General features: G+C 43.3%; 1 pseudogene; it reads right to left on the bottom strand.

Annotated features, from left to right (window-relative positions):
* The window catches only part of LOC112076323 (zinc finger protein 585A-like), a 32639-nt pseudogene extending 20007 nt beyond the window's left edge, over positions 1 to 12632 (bottom strand).
* Between the last annotated feature and the right edge of the window lie 2562 nt (positions 12633 to 15194).

The raw sequence follows: 15194 nt of genomic DNA, 5'->3' as shown, positions 1-15194 counted from the left end.
TCTGTGCCTATGTTTGTGTTGCTTTAATCTGCTTTTTAAATCTAATTTTACTGCTTGCATCAGTTATTTGATGTGGAATAGAGTTCCATGTAGTCATGGCTCTATGTKGTACTGTGCGCTTCCCATAGTCTGTTCTGGACTTGKGGACTATGAAGAGACCTCTMYTGGCATGTCTTGTAGGGTATGCATGGGTGTCCGAGCTGTGTGCCAGTAGTTCAAACAGACAGCTCGATGCATTCAACATGTCAATACCGRTCATAAATAAAAGTAGTGATGAAGTCAATCTCTCCTCCACTTTGAGCAAGGAGAGATTGATATGCATATTATTAACATTAMCTCTCTGTGTACATCCAAGGGCCAGCCGTGCTGCCCTGTTCTGAGCCYATTGCAATTTTCCTAAMTCCTTTTTTGTGACATCTCACCACACGACTGAACAGTAGTCAAGGTGCGACAAAACTAGGGCCTGTAGGACCTGCCTTGTTGATAGTGTTAAGAAAGCAGAGCAAGAATGGGAGATGGATATGACTGTTCAATAGATGTTTTCTATTGATCCTTTATTTAGGGATCTGGAACCGGTGTCGAATCGGAAGATGAAATATGGCACATTTTTGCTTTCTGGTGTTTTTTCATTGGCCCTAAATGAGCAAAGCTCTTCCCACAAAAACAGACATAGGGTTTCTCTCCAGTGTGTGTTCGCTTGTGTGCATTTAGGCTCCCTGATTGACTGAAACTCTTACCACAATGATCACAGCTGTAAGGTTTCTCTCCTGTGTGTGTTCGCTGGTGTGAATTCAGGTGTACTGATTGACTGAAGCTCTTTCCACAATGATCACAGCTGTAAGGTTTCTCTCCAGTGTGTGTTAGCTGGTGTGTATTCAGGTGTACTGATTGACTGAAGCTCTTCCCACACTGATCACAGCTATAAGGCTTTTCTCCTGTGTGTGTTCGCTGGTGTATAGTTAGTTTTTCTGATACAGCAAAGCTCTTTCCACACTGATCACAGCTATAAGGCTTCTCTCCAGTGTGTGTTCGCTGATGTGTAGTCAGGGTGGAAGCTAAAGCAAAGCTCTTCCCACATAGACAGACATAAGTTCTCTCTCCAGTGTGTGTTGCCTGGTGTCTAATCAGGGAGGAAACTACAGAAAAGCTCTTCCCACACTGATCACAGCTATAAGGCTTAACTCTTGTGTGTGTTACCTGGTGTCTATTCAGGGTGGAAGCTACAGCAAAGCGCTTTCCACACTGATCACAGCTATAAGGCTTTACTCCAGTGTGTGCTAGCTTGTGTGTGGTCAGGTGGACTGCCTGATTGAAGCTCTTCCCACACTGATCACAGCTATAAGGCTTCACTCCAGTGTGTGTTTAGCTTGTGTGTCGTCAGGTTGCATGACTGGTTGAAGCTCTTTCCACAATCAGGCAGGGGTAAGGCCGCTCCCCTGTATGAATTCGCAGATGATATTTGAAGGCGTTAGAAGCAGTAAAACACTTCCCACATTCTGAGCAGCTGTAAGGCTTCTCTCCCGTATGGATTCTTTGGTGTACTTTAAGACCTCCTGCACAGGTGAAACTCTTCCTACACTGAGAGCAGCAGTACGGTTTCTCTCGGGTGTGAATCCGCTGGTGAATATGAAGCCACTCAGGCTAGTGAAACTCTTCCCACAGTCAGAGCAGCAGTGGTGAGGTTTCTTCCCTCTACATCTCTGCTGGTGTTCTTGAGGTGTTCTGATCTGGAGAGGCTCTTCTCTGTCACGTCAGTAACATGTTGAGGCTCCCAGATGATAAGCCTCTCCCACTGAGAGAATGACGGTTAGGGTGTCACCTGTGAAATAAAGACACTGAATAATAGGTTTTGGAAATATGGGTCCATAAACACTTTATTTTTGTTATTTAGCAGACGCTCTTCTATAGAGCGACTTACAGGAGCAATTAGGGTTTTGTACCTTTCTCAAGGGCACACCGACAGATTTTTAACCTAGTCGGCTCAAAGATTTGAACAAGCAACTTTTCGATTAGTGGCCCAACGCTTTTAACTACTAGACTACCTGCTGTCTTTATCATCAATATACACTCATTGGCCAGTTTATTAAGTAACCCCCCTCCATTCACAAAACTGGATCGATAATTTACTGGCCACTGAGTGTATACTGTTTATGACTGAATTAACAGAAGTTACAGAAGCAGATTGTAGTCTATCCACACACCCCATTGTTCTTACTTGATGGAATCAAATATCCTTCCTCCTCGTGCCCTTCTTCACAGTTTCCACAGTTCCACTCTGCCCTGGTGTTTTCCTGCAGTCGACCAGCCGCACAGACACCCTCTTCAGATCCAGCAGTAAGGCACTACCAGGAGAGTTGTGACACGGGGACTCCGGCAGGTTGGAGGMGGARGGACTAGCTCTGTCCTGGTGACCACAGGAAGTAAAGTACATAGAATATCATTAGACCAAACATTTGATGAATTTAGTCTAAAACTCTGATTGGTTGGTGCATCCTTATAATACCTCKATTTTCCTGAAGTGTGTAATCGTTCACTACTTTCTACATTTTCAATCACTTTGCCAAATCTTTCAGATGGAAGTGGTATATTTGTTTTTACAAAATGTCAAAACTGATAACACTTGTAATGCCCCGTCTTATGTTCAGAAACTTTGGTTGAGCAGTCATTGGAGTTGAACACATCTTTCACCTGAGTTAAGAACTAATGTCTCACGTAATTGGTCAGCCACTCGATTTAGTTCAGGGTTCATACGTGTTAGGAGGAGAGTTTAACAGATGATGGAACGAGGAGGACGCCAACACCTGCCAAATCGTGATTTGTCATAATAACAAGTGAGGAAAAACTAAAACACCTGAACTACTGCTGCTCATTATGATGTAGTATTTAGAGCCAAATCCATCAATTATTTGGTTTTACCTTCCACCCTAAATTAAATGAATGTCAATTTATACAGTTATCCCCATATACAATAGAGTCACGTCTTTCTGGTGCCTTTTACAGCTTGTTTCTAGCCTAAAGCGTTGTAGAGTTATGCACCCTATACATTTATAATATCAGGGTTTGGGGGGCATWAGCCCCTCACCCACCCCAAGCACCACACCACTGGAATGAACGTTGACAAATATCCAACACATGGGCTAGTCCACCATCCAGATCAGAGCTGTAAATACAATCAAGCCTGTCTAATAGCAGAGTTGTTAATTTGGCACTGTTGACCAGCACAGATTTGGATAAAAATGTCAAGACAGGAGAAGGAGCATAATAGAATATATTCTGGATGTTCAAAACTGGTGAGTTTGATGCTACCCAGCATGCATTTTCACAATGCAGTGGACAACGTGTGGTTACATGTGTATTTGCCCTCCTCTGTCCTACCTTTGCAAATCAGATCATAACTCCAATCTGGTCCTCTTTGCCCATCCACATTGACTGGGCCAGTCAAGTTCCTTTGTGTACACAACACTGACAATCTGAAATGGTCCATCCACACAGACAGGGTGGTGAAGAAGGCTGAACAGTGCCTCTTCAACCTCAGGAGGCTGAAGAAATTCAGCTTGGCCCCTAAGACACACAAACTTTTACAGATGCACCATTGAGAGCATCCTGTCGGGCTGAATCACCGCCTGGTACGGCAACTGCACCATTCACAACTTCAGGGCTCTCCAGAGGGTGGTGCGGTCTGCCCAACGCATCACCGGCGGCACAATGCCTGCCCTCCAAGACATGAACGGCACCCAATGTCACAGGAAGGCCAAAAAGATCATCAAGTTCATCAACCACCCGAGCCACGGCCTGTTCACACCGCTATCATTCAGAAGGCGAGGTCAGTACAGCTTCTATCTCAAGGCCATCAGACTGTTATATAGCCATCACTAGCTGGCCTCCACCCAGTACCCTGCCCAGTGTCCACCATACCCTGCCCTGAACTTAGTCACTGTCACTAGCTGACCACCACCCAGTACCCTGCCCTGAACTTAGTCACTGTCACTAGCTGACCACCACCAGTACCTGCCCTGAACTTAGTCACTGTCACTAGCTGACCACCACCCAGTACCCTGCCCTGAACTTAGTCACTGTCACTAGCTAAACACCACCCAGTACCCTGCCCTGAACTTAGTCACTCACTAGCTGACCACCACCAGTACCCTGCCTTAACTTAGTCACTGTCACTAGCTAAACACCACCCAGTACCCTGCCCTGAACTTAGTCATGTCACTAGCTGACCCACCCAGTACCCTGCCCTGAACTTAGTCACTGTCTAGCTGACCACCACCCAGTTGCGCTACCCTGCACCTTAGAGGCTGCTGCCCTATGTACATAGACATGGAACACTGGTCACTTTAATATGTTTACTAAATGTTACCCACTTCATATGTATATACTGTATTCTAGTCAAGCCATGCTATTCAACTAATATATATATATATATATACACACACACACACACTATTCGATCCTACAGATATAGTAAAATATTCATCCACATATTGTCTATACATCCTGTGATGGAAAATGTTATCGTGTGAAGAGCCGCCTTGAAAAGGTTCATCTTGTCTAAATGTCAAATAATCCTTGGTTCCTGTCTGTACTTGGTAAAGATATGAAGGGGGGCAACATGACCCCTCAGGACCATCTGTCAAAACGCCCAGAATATGTTCTATAAGTTAAACAGGAGGCGGTGCCGACACGCCGGAACCAACCTATGAGGATTGCCCGAGGGAGCTACCTTCAGAACGCTACTTTATACTTCTAAGTTTGACTGACCTCTCCAGCATGCTGATAAAACAATGATTCTTTTAGATTGACTTTGAGTGTCCCTGTGTTGCATTTACACGACTATCCCATCATACACTACATGACCAAAGGTATAGCGACACCTGCTCGTCGAACAACTCTTAACAAAATCACAAGCATTACTATGGAGTTGGTCCCCCTTTTGCTGCTATAACAGCCTCCACTCTGCTGGGAAGGCTTTCTGTTGGCGCATTGCTGTTGGGACTTGCTTCAATTCAGCCACGAGCATTAGTGAGGTTGGGCACTGATGTTGGCCGTTTAGGCCTGGCTCTGGGTCTGGGTTCCAATTCATCCCAAAGGTGTTTGATGGGGTTGAGGACAGGGCTCTGTGCGGGCKAGTGAAGTTCTTCCACACCAATCTCGACAAAACATTTCTGTATTGACCTCGCTTTGTGCACGGGGGCATTGTCATGCTGAAACAGGAAAGGGCCTTCCCCAAACTGTTAACACAAAGTTGGAAGAGCAGAATGTCATTGTATGCTATAGCATTAAGAATTCCCTTCACTGGAACTAAGGGGCCTAGCCCGAACCATGAAAAACAGTCCCAGACAATTATTCCTCCTCCACCAAACTTTACAGTTGGCACTATGCATTGGGGCAGGTAGCATTCTCCTGGCATCCACTAAACCCAGATTTGTTCGTCGGCGGCGAGCCTTACGCCACTCCAGCCGACACTTCGCATTGCGCATGGTGATCTTAGGCTTGTGTGCGGCTGCTCAGCTATGGAAACCCATTTCATGAAACTCCCGACCAACAGTTATTCTGCTGACGTTGCGTCCAGAGGCAGTTTGGTACCCAGTATGAAATGTTGGAACTGAGGACCAACGATTTTTACGTGTCTCTGCACTTCAGTACTCGGCGGTCCAGTACTCGGCGGTCCCATTCGGTGAGCTTGTGTGGCGTACCCCGTATTCTTATCGGCAGACTCAACAGCCTTGGTATCTCATATGACTGCCTCGCKTGGTTCACCAACTACTTCTCAGATAGAGTTCAGTGTGTCAAATCGGAGGGCCTGTTGTCCAAACCTCTGGCAGTCTCTATGGGAGTACCACAGGGTTCAATTCTCGGGCTGACTCTTTTCTCTGTATATATCAACGGTGTCATTCTTGCTGCGGGTGATTCCCTGATCCACCTCTACGCAGACGACAACATTCTGTATACATTTGGCCCTTCTAAACAAATAACACAAGCACGCTCTAAGGCCACAAGACTGTGTATACCTCCTTCTATGCTCTCAACATGAGGATCTGTACAAACAAAGTAATGGGACTTGCTGAAGCTGCCATCTTGTGCCGTTGTTTTCCACATACATCTTTTTAAGAACTGACTGTTAACTGTTAACAAACCTCCAAACGAGCTTCAATGCCATACAACACTCCTTCCGTGGCCTCCAACTGCTTTTAAACGCTAGTAAAACTAAATGCATGCACCCGCTCGCCCGACGAGCATCACTACTCTGGACGGTTCTGACTTAGAATATGTGGACAACTACAAATACCTAGGTGTCTGGCTAGACTGTAAACTTTCCTTTCAGACTCATATTAAACATCTCCAATCCAAAATTAAAATCTAGAATCGGCTTCCTATTTTGCAACAAAGCTCCTTCACTCACGCCGCCAAACATGCCCTCGTAAAACTGACTATCCTACCGATACTCGACTTCGGCGATGTCATAGCTAGCTGCTAGTGTTTGTGGTAGAAATACAACATTGTTATTCAAATTACCTTTTTATATTAGAATATTCTTCAATTAGTACTTTCACACTGTCTGTTGGCCTGAGAGGAGCCTCTGGTGCTTAATGCTGGCAGTTTATTTACAATGCCTTGGTGATAAGACCTAAAGACTACATTCTACTGCATGATTAGTGTCTGTGTGAAATGCTGGTCTGTCTGCCAGGGCCAGGCAAACTCAACCTCCAATTTCTCTCCCACATCGCAAATGGACACTGGACTTCATCTGTTGTGGGAAGGATCTAGTGTCCAATGTTGTATTATCATTTCTGTATAAACAAGTAGTAAATGACCTAGGGACAGACATTTGGCGCCATGTAAATCTTGCTGTCTGTTACTGTCGGTAGCCTTGTATAATTTCACAAATCTGTTACTTATGAGGACTCAGGAGGACAATAAAAAGTAGTAACTTAACCCTGCTTATTTGGGCTTGTAGCTCTACACCATTGGGTGACCGTTTACACACCATTACTGCAGTAATTATTAAGTTTGATGGTTTTGTAGAAATCTAAAAGTCTCTCCTTTGATTAGAATAATTATCACGACACATTGCAAAAGTCCATGGCATTCATTTGTAACAGTATAACTTTAAACCGTGCCCTCGCCAGACCCGGGTGCGAACCAGGGACCCTCTGCACACATCAACAACAGTCACCCACGAAACATCGGTTACCCATCGCACCACCGCTAACTAGCTAGCCATTTCACATCGGTTACACATTGTAAGCTAGCAGCGTGACCATGTTGTTTTTAACTGATGTAGCTAGCTAACCATGTTTTGTGGAAAAATGTAGGACTGCCGTTTGGACATGAACTAGCTATTGTCATCTGTTCTTGTCTTAGATAACTTTAGTAATTTTTTTAACAAACCTTCCATAAACAATTACACCTTTCTTTGCTTGTTCGTTAGCTACCTACAGAGGTTAGCTGCTGTACTTTGGACAAGCATGCTAACGTTAGCTAATAGCAGCTGTATTGTTGCCAAGCAACGCGTTGCTGACCAGGTTAGAAAGAACTCTTGATGAAGCTGAAAATAAATTAGTAATAGCAGAAATGCTACAAAAAGGTAGCACATCATTGGTTCTTAATGGACGGAAATGTGCACCTGAGGTAGTGCTGGAATAGTGGAGGCAGCCCCTGTTTTCTTTGCGACTTGCGGTAACTAAATCAACAGTTATTTAGTAGTTCTAAAATGTCGGAAACATTAACTGGGTTGACCATGCTGTAGGTCAATTAACTTTGTACATGCAAAACCTTACATGCAAGGTGTAGCTTTGGCCTCTCCATGGTTTGACTTAACATGCTCGTTGCGCATTGCCTTTTATCAATTGTGTGCGCTTTAGGCTAGTAGGGCTACTTTGCTGAAGGACAAAATATCCCAAGTGTTTATTACCACCATTTGTTTTATTTTCTCCAGTTGTTCAAATGAAACGAATGATATGGAAGGTCAAAGTTGGTGATAACTAGGCCTAGACGTGTTATACGCCACAGTAAYCATATTGTTAATAAAAGTAAGCCAAACTTACCTGATCCATTATTGAAGCTATTCTTCCTTCAGCGTTTCTTCAAATAAAAAAAAGTGACAGTAAATCTGTAGCTAGCCTACACTACAGTTACTTTCTTTGTTGCAGCATTCAGATAAAGCACCGCTAGACCAGAGCAATCACACGTCCTTTTCAATATCAACACTTTAGTGGTGACAAATACATGTCTGATTTAGGCTAATCTCACCTAGATTTTACCTGATCTATTAAAGTAAACGTTCAAAGCCCTATTCACCAAGAATCCTGATGTCTGTTATCGTCTAACTCAACCCGAGAGTCTGTTGGAACAACGTCCTCTTCGAGAGTCCAGATAGTTGTAATTCTCTAAGGCCCAGTAAGGGAAGCCTATAAAATACCAGACTGATTACAGCAGCGCTATCCGTGCGAACCAGTAAAACCCGATGTATGTTCAATGCGARATCTGCAGTGGCCATTTACAGCAATGCAACCTTGGTAGAAGTTAAGAKTTCCTGCGATTCAAAYAGCAGAGCTGTTGAAAAGGAAGTAAACGGTCTTCTTCTTTGGTATTATGGCGGTTCGCATACAACTGTTATAAGTGCATGCCGCCACCTACTGATTTGTCTATTTATCAGCTTACTATTTTGTAGTTCTGTAGAATGAATTCATTACACGTTGAAAAAAATGCCCAAACAACTAACCCTACACCCATTAAAACCTCATTATTCCACTTCTTTGGCCCTCTGATCCTACACTAGGCCAGCAGACTGGGAGGACGGGATATTATCTTCAAAACACCTTGTAACTCTGCAGTAAAATATTGTACACCCAAGTACTTCAACAGCTGCCGCCACAACATCTATCCACTGTGATTTACATTCTATTCCTGTGGTACAGTTGACAACCATGGCTATGAACGCAAAAATAAAAACTTTCCTGAAGCATGTTATTCCTATCACTCTCGATTGACCTCAGCCTAATCACAGGTATCCTCTCAGGATCCTTCACCCTGGACCCATCTCACTCTACTACTCTCTTCACTGCCTCAGCATACAACACCTTCTGCACTACTCTGATCCTGGTAACCTCCACCTGTCTTTCTCTCACCGGACATGTCTGATCTCCAGCACCATGTGTACCCCTTTAGTTTTTAGTTTACACTTTTTCCATCAATACTACACATTCCTTTCTCTCAGGTTCCCCTGTCACTTCTCACATCTAGGAATCTCCCTGCTACACACTGCTGGAAGGAAGTTTTCAAGGAAAGGAGTTTGTGTTTATACAGGAAGTACCGCCTCCCTTACCGTAAACCAATCATGTCAATGTCGAGCTATGAGCTATTTCAGCTTGTAGTCTTGAAACTCAGAAATAGTTACCTTTGGCTTGTTCACCATCCCAATGGGAAAATGAATGGGGGAAAATGTGGGTTTTGGAATAAACCCGAAAATAAGGTCAGCACAGGCTAAGGAGTCTTATACGTTTTTGTTCTATGAGATAATAGCAGTCAGTGAGTATGACCTTTATGAATTATGAAGCCTTTGTGATGTGCTTTTTTTAAATTACATAAATACTTCAAAATTCACGAAGTGACGTTGGCTGATAGATTGTATAGCATCTAAACGTGTGTTTTCCAAAGGACCTTATTTTCTGCTTTTATCCAAACACCATTAATTTCCCCATAGGCTTTGTCCAACGAACCATGGCAAATGTGCCTATAAAAGATGGCATTACTATTTCTCTCTTTAGAGCCCCACAGTGGACGAGTCATAATACCCATAAAACCTAGTGGTCAAACAGGGAAATGGTTCCAATTGTTTTCCACCATTCATTTTTCCCATAGGGGATTCCATAGGCTTACCCTGGCGAGACATTTTGATTACCGTGTAACTCTCTCGGACAAGGTGACTTTTATCAATATAGTCGGCTCGATTTACTCCCAAATGTCACTAATGCTAATTAGCATTAAAGTAGACATCATGTAACGCTACAAATCCATAAAAGCTCCTGCACATCGTCTCCAGCTGACACCTTTGCTAACAGGTATTGTGTCAATTTAAAGAAATGCAGCAAATTGATTCATTACTACATTAGTTAACATTAGATAATTAATCCCAACATGCTTATGTTTAATGCTAGATCAATGATTGCAAGATATTAGCTCTTGTCCGTTAGTATTTTAATAAATGCTTAATTAACAGTAAACCTAGACACTTGCATCTCATAGTATTCCGAATGGTGACTCAAGGCTCGCTACCTTGGCTAGCCTCTCAAGGATCGGACCCTATTTTTCCCAATTTTCGCCTAAAATGACATATCCAAATCTAACTTCCTGTAGCTCAGGACCTGAAGCAAGGATATGTATTTTCTGATGTTTGAAAGGAAATACTTTGAAGTTTGTGGAAATGTGAAATTAATTTAGGAGAATATTCTTGTTACTTACAACCTCATGCCGATCCTGTAGAGGCTAGATTCATTGATACAATTATGGGCCTATAGCATTCACATAATATTGGGAGTCAGTGAAAATATMCTTTACTCTTCACCTTCTTCTGGCAACGGTCCATACTTGYTCCCTTACTCTTAATAATTTACGTTGATAATCTTCACCTTTTCCAAATGTGTATTTTGGTCCTGTTTCGTCCAACAATACATTACGTTATCAAAGTATGTTTGTCTATTTTATGTTTCTATCTTAAAATATGTTTGTCTTACCGTCTTCTGGTAGCCCATTATGGTGTAGGGGTCCGGTCAGGGGTCCTCCCCGCCCGAGGCCTGGCCACTTTGTAAAGGTCATTTTTATTACGATTCAGAACAACATTAGTGAAGTAACACATTAAACATTGGTTTAGGTGTTATTACATGATCGGTTTAAGTTATTACATTACTCATTAAAACAGTTGTTACTCACCTGATAAAGTAACTAATTACATGAAATGGAAAAGTTATTACTATAATAATTCAACATTTTATCATATTAACCAATAAGATATTACATTTACCGGTTTTATTACATTATACATCTAAAAGTTATTACATTAACCGTTGTTACAAGACAGTATACATAGTTCTTTCCTTGACCTCATGAATATTATTATTCAATATATTATGGATTAGTTTTAGTATCATTTTAATCCACTATATATCACTTTAATTGTATATTTTTATAATAACTTCCTATTTATAAGATAATGGATTGAATTCATATTCAATTGGATACATTAATATACACATTGTTGAAACATTATTCAACATAATGACATTTTATTATAATAGTATCATGAGTATATGAAAGAAGATACAACTATCAACATCCCTCCCACACACACACACACACACAGGTTCCCTATAACATTTTCTATGATAACATTTATCCATTTAGATCAATGTGTGATATTACATAGACACAGGGGAGACCTGATCCTAGATCAGAGCTGCGTATTATGCTGCACAGAGGTTACCATGGTGAACAGACTAAGGAAACTGTTTAAGAATGGGAGATTGATATGACTGTTCATAGACAGACCTCGGGTTTGTTCGCTGGTGTGAATTCAGGCTCCCTGATTGACTGAAGCTCTTTCCACACTGATCACAGCTATAAGGCTTCTTTCTCTCCAGCGTGTGTTATCRTTTGTCTATTCAGGGTGTAAGCAACAGTGAACCTCTTCCCACACTGATCACAGTTATAAGGCTTCACTCKTGTGTGTGTTAGCTTGGGTATGGTTAGGGCTCCTGCACTAACAAAGCTTTCCCCACAATCAAGGCAGGGGTAAGGCTTCTCCCCTGTATGAATTCTCAGATGAGATTTGAAGGTGTTAGAAGCAGAGAAACTCTTCCCACACTGTGAACATCTAAGGTTTCTCTCCCGTGTGAATCCGCTGGTGAATAATGAAGCCACTCTGTCTACTGAAACTCTTCCCACAGTCAGAGCAGCAGTGGTCATGTTTCTTCCCTATATGTCTCTGCTGGTGTTTCTTGAGATGTTCTGATCTGGAGAGATTCTTCTTTGTCTCGTCGGCAACATGATGTGGTTGAGGATCCCCAGAAAAGTCCCTCCCACTGAGAGAGCGACGGTTAGGAGTGTCCCCTGTGAAACAAAGACATTGAATAACTAGGTTTTGGAAATATGGGTATATTAACAATTTGGGTTAAGTACCTTGCTCAAAAGGCACAGACAGATTTTTTCACCTAGTCTGCTCAGAGAACCAGCAACCTTTCAATGAGTGGCCCAATACTTTAACCACTAGGCTACCTGCTGCCCTTTTCATCAGTTTATTAGATACACACCGCTTAACGAAACTGGATAGATAATTAACTGGCCACTCAGTGTTTTACTGTTTACAAATCAATTAACAGAAGCAGATTGTAGTCTCATCCACACAACCCATTGTTCTTACTTGATGAAATCAAATCTCCCTCGTGTCCTTCTCTCACAGTTCCACTCTGCCCTGGTGTTTTCCTGCAGTCTACCAGCCGCACAGACACCCTCTTCAGACCCWGCAGTAAGGTGCTACCAGGAGAGTTGTGACCAGGGGACTCCGGCAGGGTGGAGGGGGACGGGCTAGCTCTGTCCTGGTGACCACAMAAGTATTGTACATAGAATATCATGAGACCAAACATTTGATTACATTTGTCTAAATCTCTGCTTGATTGCTGCATCCTTAATACCTGAAGTGTGTAATTGTTGACTACTTTCCACAAATGTCTAGTTTTTTTCAATCACTTTGGCAAATGTTTTAAATGGAAGTGGTATATAATTTTTTACAGATGCAAAAACGTATAACAATTCTAAATGCCCCTTGTCTTATGTTCAGAACCTTTAAGCAGTCATTGGAGTTGAACACATCTTTCACCCCTGAGTTATCTTGGTTAACCCAGAACTAATGTCTCACGTAATTGTTCAGCCGCTCTATTTAGATCTGGGTTTCATGCGTGTTAGGAGAGCTTCAGAGATGCTGGAACGAGGAGCTCCACCCTCTCAAGATACGGGCCAAATGTCCCTCCCCTTTCCAAAATTCAGAGGACACCAACACCTGCGAAAACGTGATTTGTCATAATAACCAGAGAGGAAAACCTAAACACCTGAACTACTGCTGCTCATTATGATGTAGTATTTAGAGCCAAATCCATCAATTATTTGGTTTTACCTAAATTAAATATGTCAATTTATACAGTTATCCCATGTACAATAGAGCCACGTCTTTCTGGTGCCTTTTACAGGCCTGTTTCTAGCCTAAAGCATTGCAGAGTTATGCATCCTATACATTTATAATATCAGGGTTTGGGGGCATTAGCCCCCTCACACCCAAGCACCACACACTGGAATGAAGTTTGACAAATATCCAACACATGGGCTAGTCCACCATCCAGATCAAGAGCTGTAAATACAATCAAGCCTGTCTAATGGCAGAGTTGTTAGTTTGGCACTGTTGATCACCACAGATTTGATAAAAAATGTCAAGACAGGAGAAGGAGCATACTAGAATGTATTCTGGATGTGCCAAACTGGTGAGTTTTTCTGATGCTTGCAAGCAGGACTTTTGCTATCACAGACTGGAACATGTTCCGGGATTCTTTCCGATTTAATTGAGGAGTACACGATAACAGTCACTGGCTTCATAATAAGTGCATCGAGGATGTCGTCCCCACAGTGACTGTATGTACATACCCCAACCAGAAGCATGTATTACAGCAGCATTCGCATTGAGCTAAAATGGAAGAGCCGCCACTTTCAAGGTGCGGGACTCTAACCCGGAGCTATAAGAAATCCTGCTATGCCCTCCGACGAACCATCAAACAGGCAAAGTGCCAATACAGGGCTAAGATTGAATTGTACTACACCGGCTCTGACGCTCGTCTTATGGGGCAAGGCTTGCAAACTATTAGACTACAAAGGAACCAGAGCCGCGAGCTACCAGTGACACGAGCCTACCAGATGAGCTAAATTGCTTCTACGCTCGCTTCGAGGCAAGCAACACTGAAGCATGCATGAGAGCATCAGCTGTTACGGACGCTCTCCGTAGCCGACGTGACTAAGACCTTTAAAACAGGTCAACATTCACAAGGCTGCGGAGCCAGACGGATTACTAGGACGCATGCTCCGGGCATCTGCTGACCAACTGGCAGGTGTCTTCACTGACATTTTCAACATGTCCCTGATTTGAATCGTAATACCAACATGTTTCAAGCAGACCACCATAGGTCCTGTGCCAACAAGACACTAAGGCAACCTGCCTAAATGTTTACAGACACGTAGCACTCACGTCCGTAGCCATGAAGTGCTTTGAAAGGTGGTAATGGCTCACATCAACACCATTATCCCAGAAACCTAGACCCACACCAATTTGCATACCTCCCAAACAGATCCACAGATGATGTAATCTCTATTGCACTCCACACTGCCCTTTCCCACCTGGACAAAAGGAACACCTATGTGAGAATGCTATTCATTGACTACAGCTCAGCATTCAACACCATAGTACCCTCAAAGCTCAACACTAAGCTAAGGATCCTGGACTAAACACCTCCCTCTGCAGCTGGATCCTGGACTTCCTGATGTGCCGCCCCCAGGTGGTGACAGTAGGTAGCAACACATTTGCCACGCTGATCCTCAACACTGGAGCCCTCAGGGGTGCGTGCTCCAGTCCCCTCCTGTACTCCCTGTTCACCCACAACTGCGTGGCCAGGCATGAATCCAACACCATTAAGTTTGCTGATGACACAACCGTGGTAGACCTGATCACCGACAACGACGAGACAGCCAATAGGGATGAGGTCAGAGACCTGGCCGGGTGGTGCCAGAATAACAACCTATCCCTCAACGTAACCAAGACTAAGGAGATGATTGTGGACTACAGGAAAAGGAGGACCGAGCACGCCCCCATTCTCATCGACGGGGCTGTAGTGGAGCAGGTTGAGAGCTTCAAGTTCCTTAATGTCCACATCACCAAACAACTAGAATGGTCCAAAACACACCAAGACAGTCGTGAAGAGGGCACGACAAAGCCTATTCCCCCTGAGGAAACTAAAATATTCAGATCGTCAAAGGTTCTACAGCTGCAACATCGAGAGCATCCTAACTGGTTGCATCACTGCCTGGTATGGCAACTGCTCGGCCTCCGACCTCAAGGCACTACAGAGGGTAGTGCGAACGGTCCAGTACATCACTGG

This window comes from Salvelinus sp. IW2-2015, unplaced genomic scaffold (assembly GCF_002910315.2).
Source record: "Salvelinus sp. IW2-2015 unplaced genomic scaffold, ASM291031v2 Un_scaffold3693, whole genome shotgun sequence".
NCBI classification, from domain to species: domain Eukaryota; kingdom Metazoa; phylum Chordata; class Actinopteri; order Salmoniformes; family Salmonidae; genus Salvelinus; species Salvelinus sp. IW2-2015.
The sequence above is the reverse complement of the archived record's forward strand: the minus strand, read 5'-3'. Positions and strand labels throughout refer to the sequence as shown.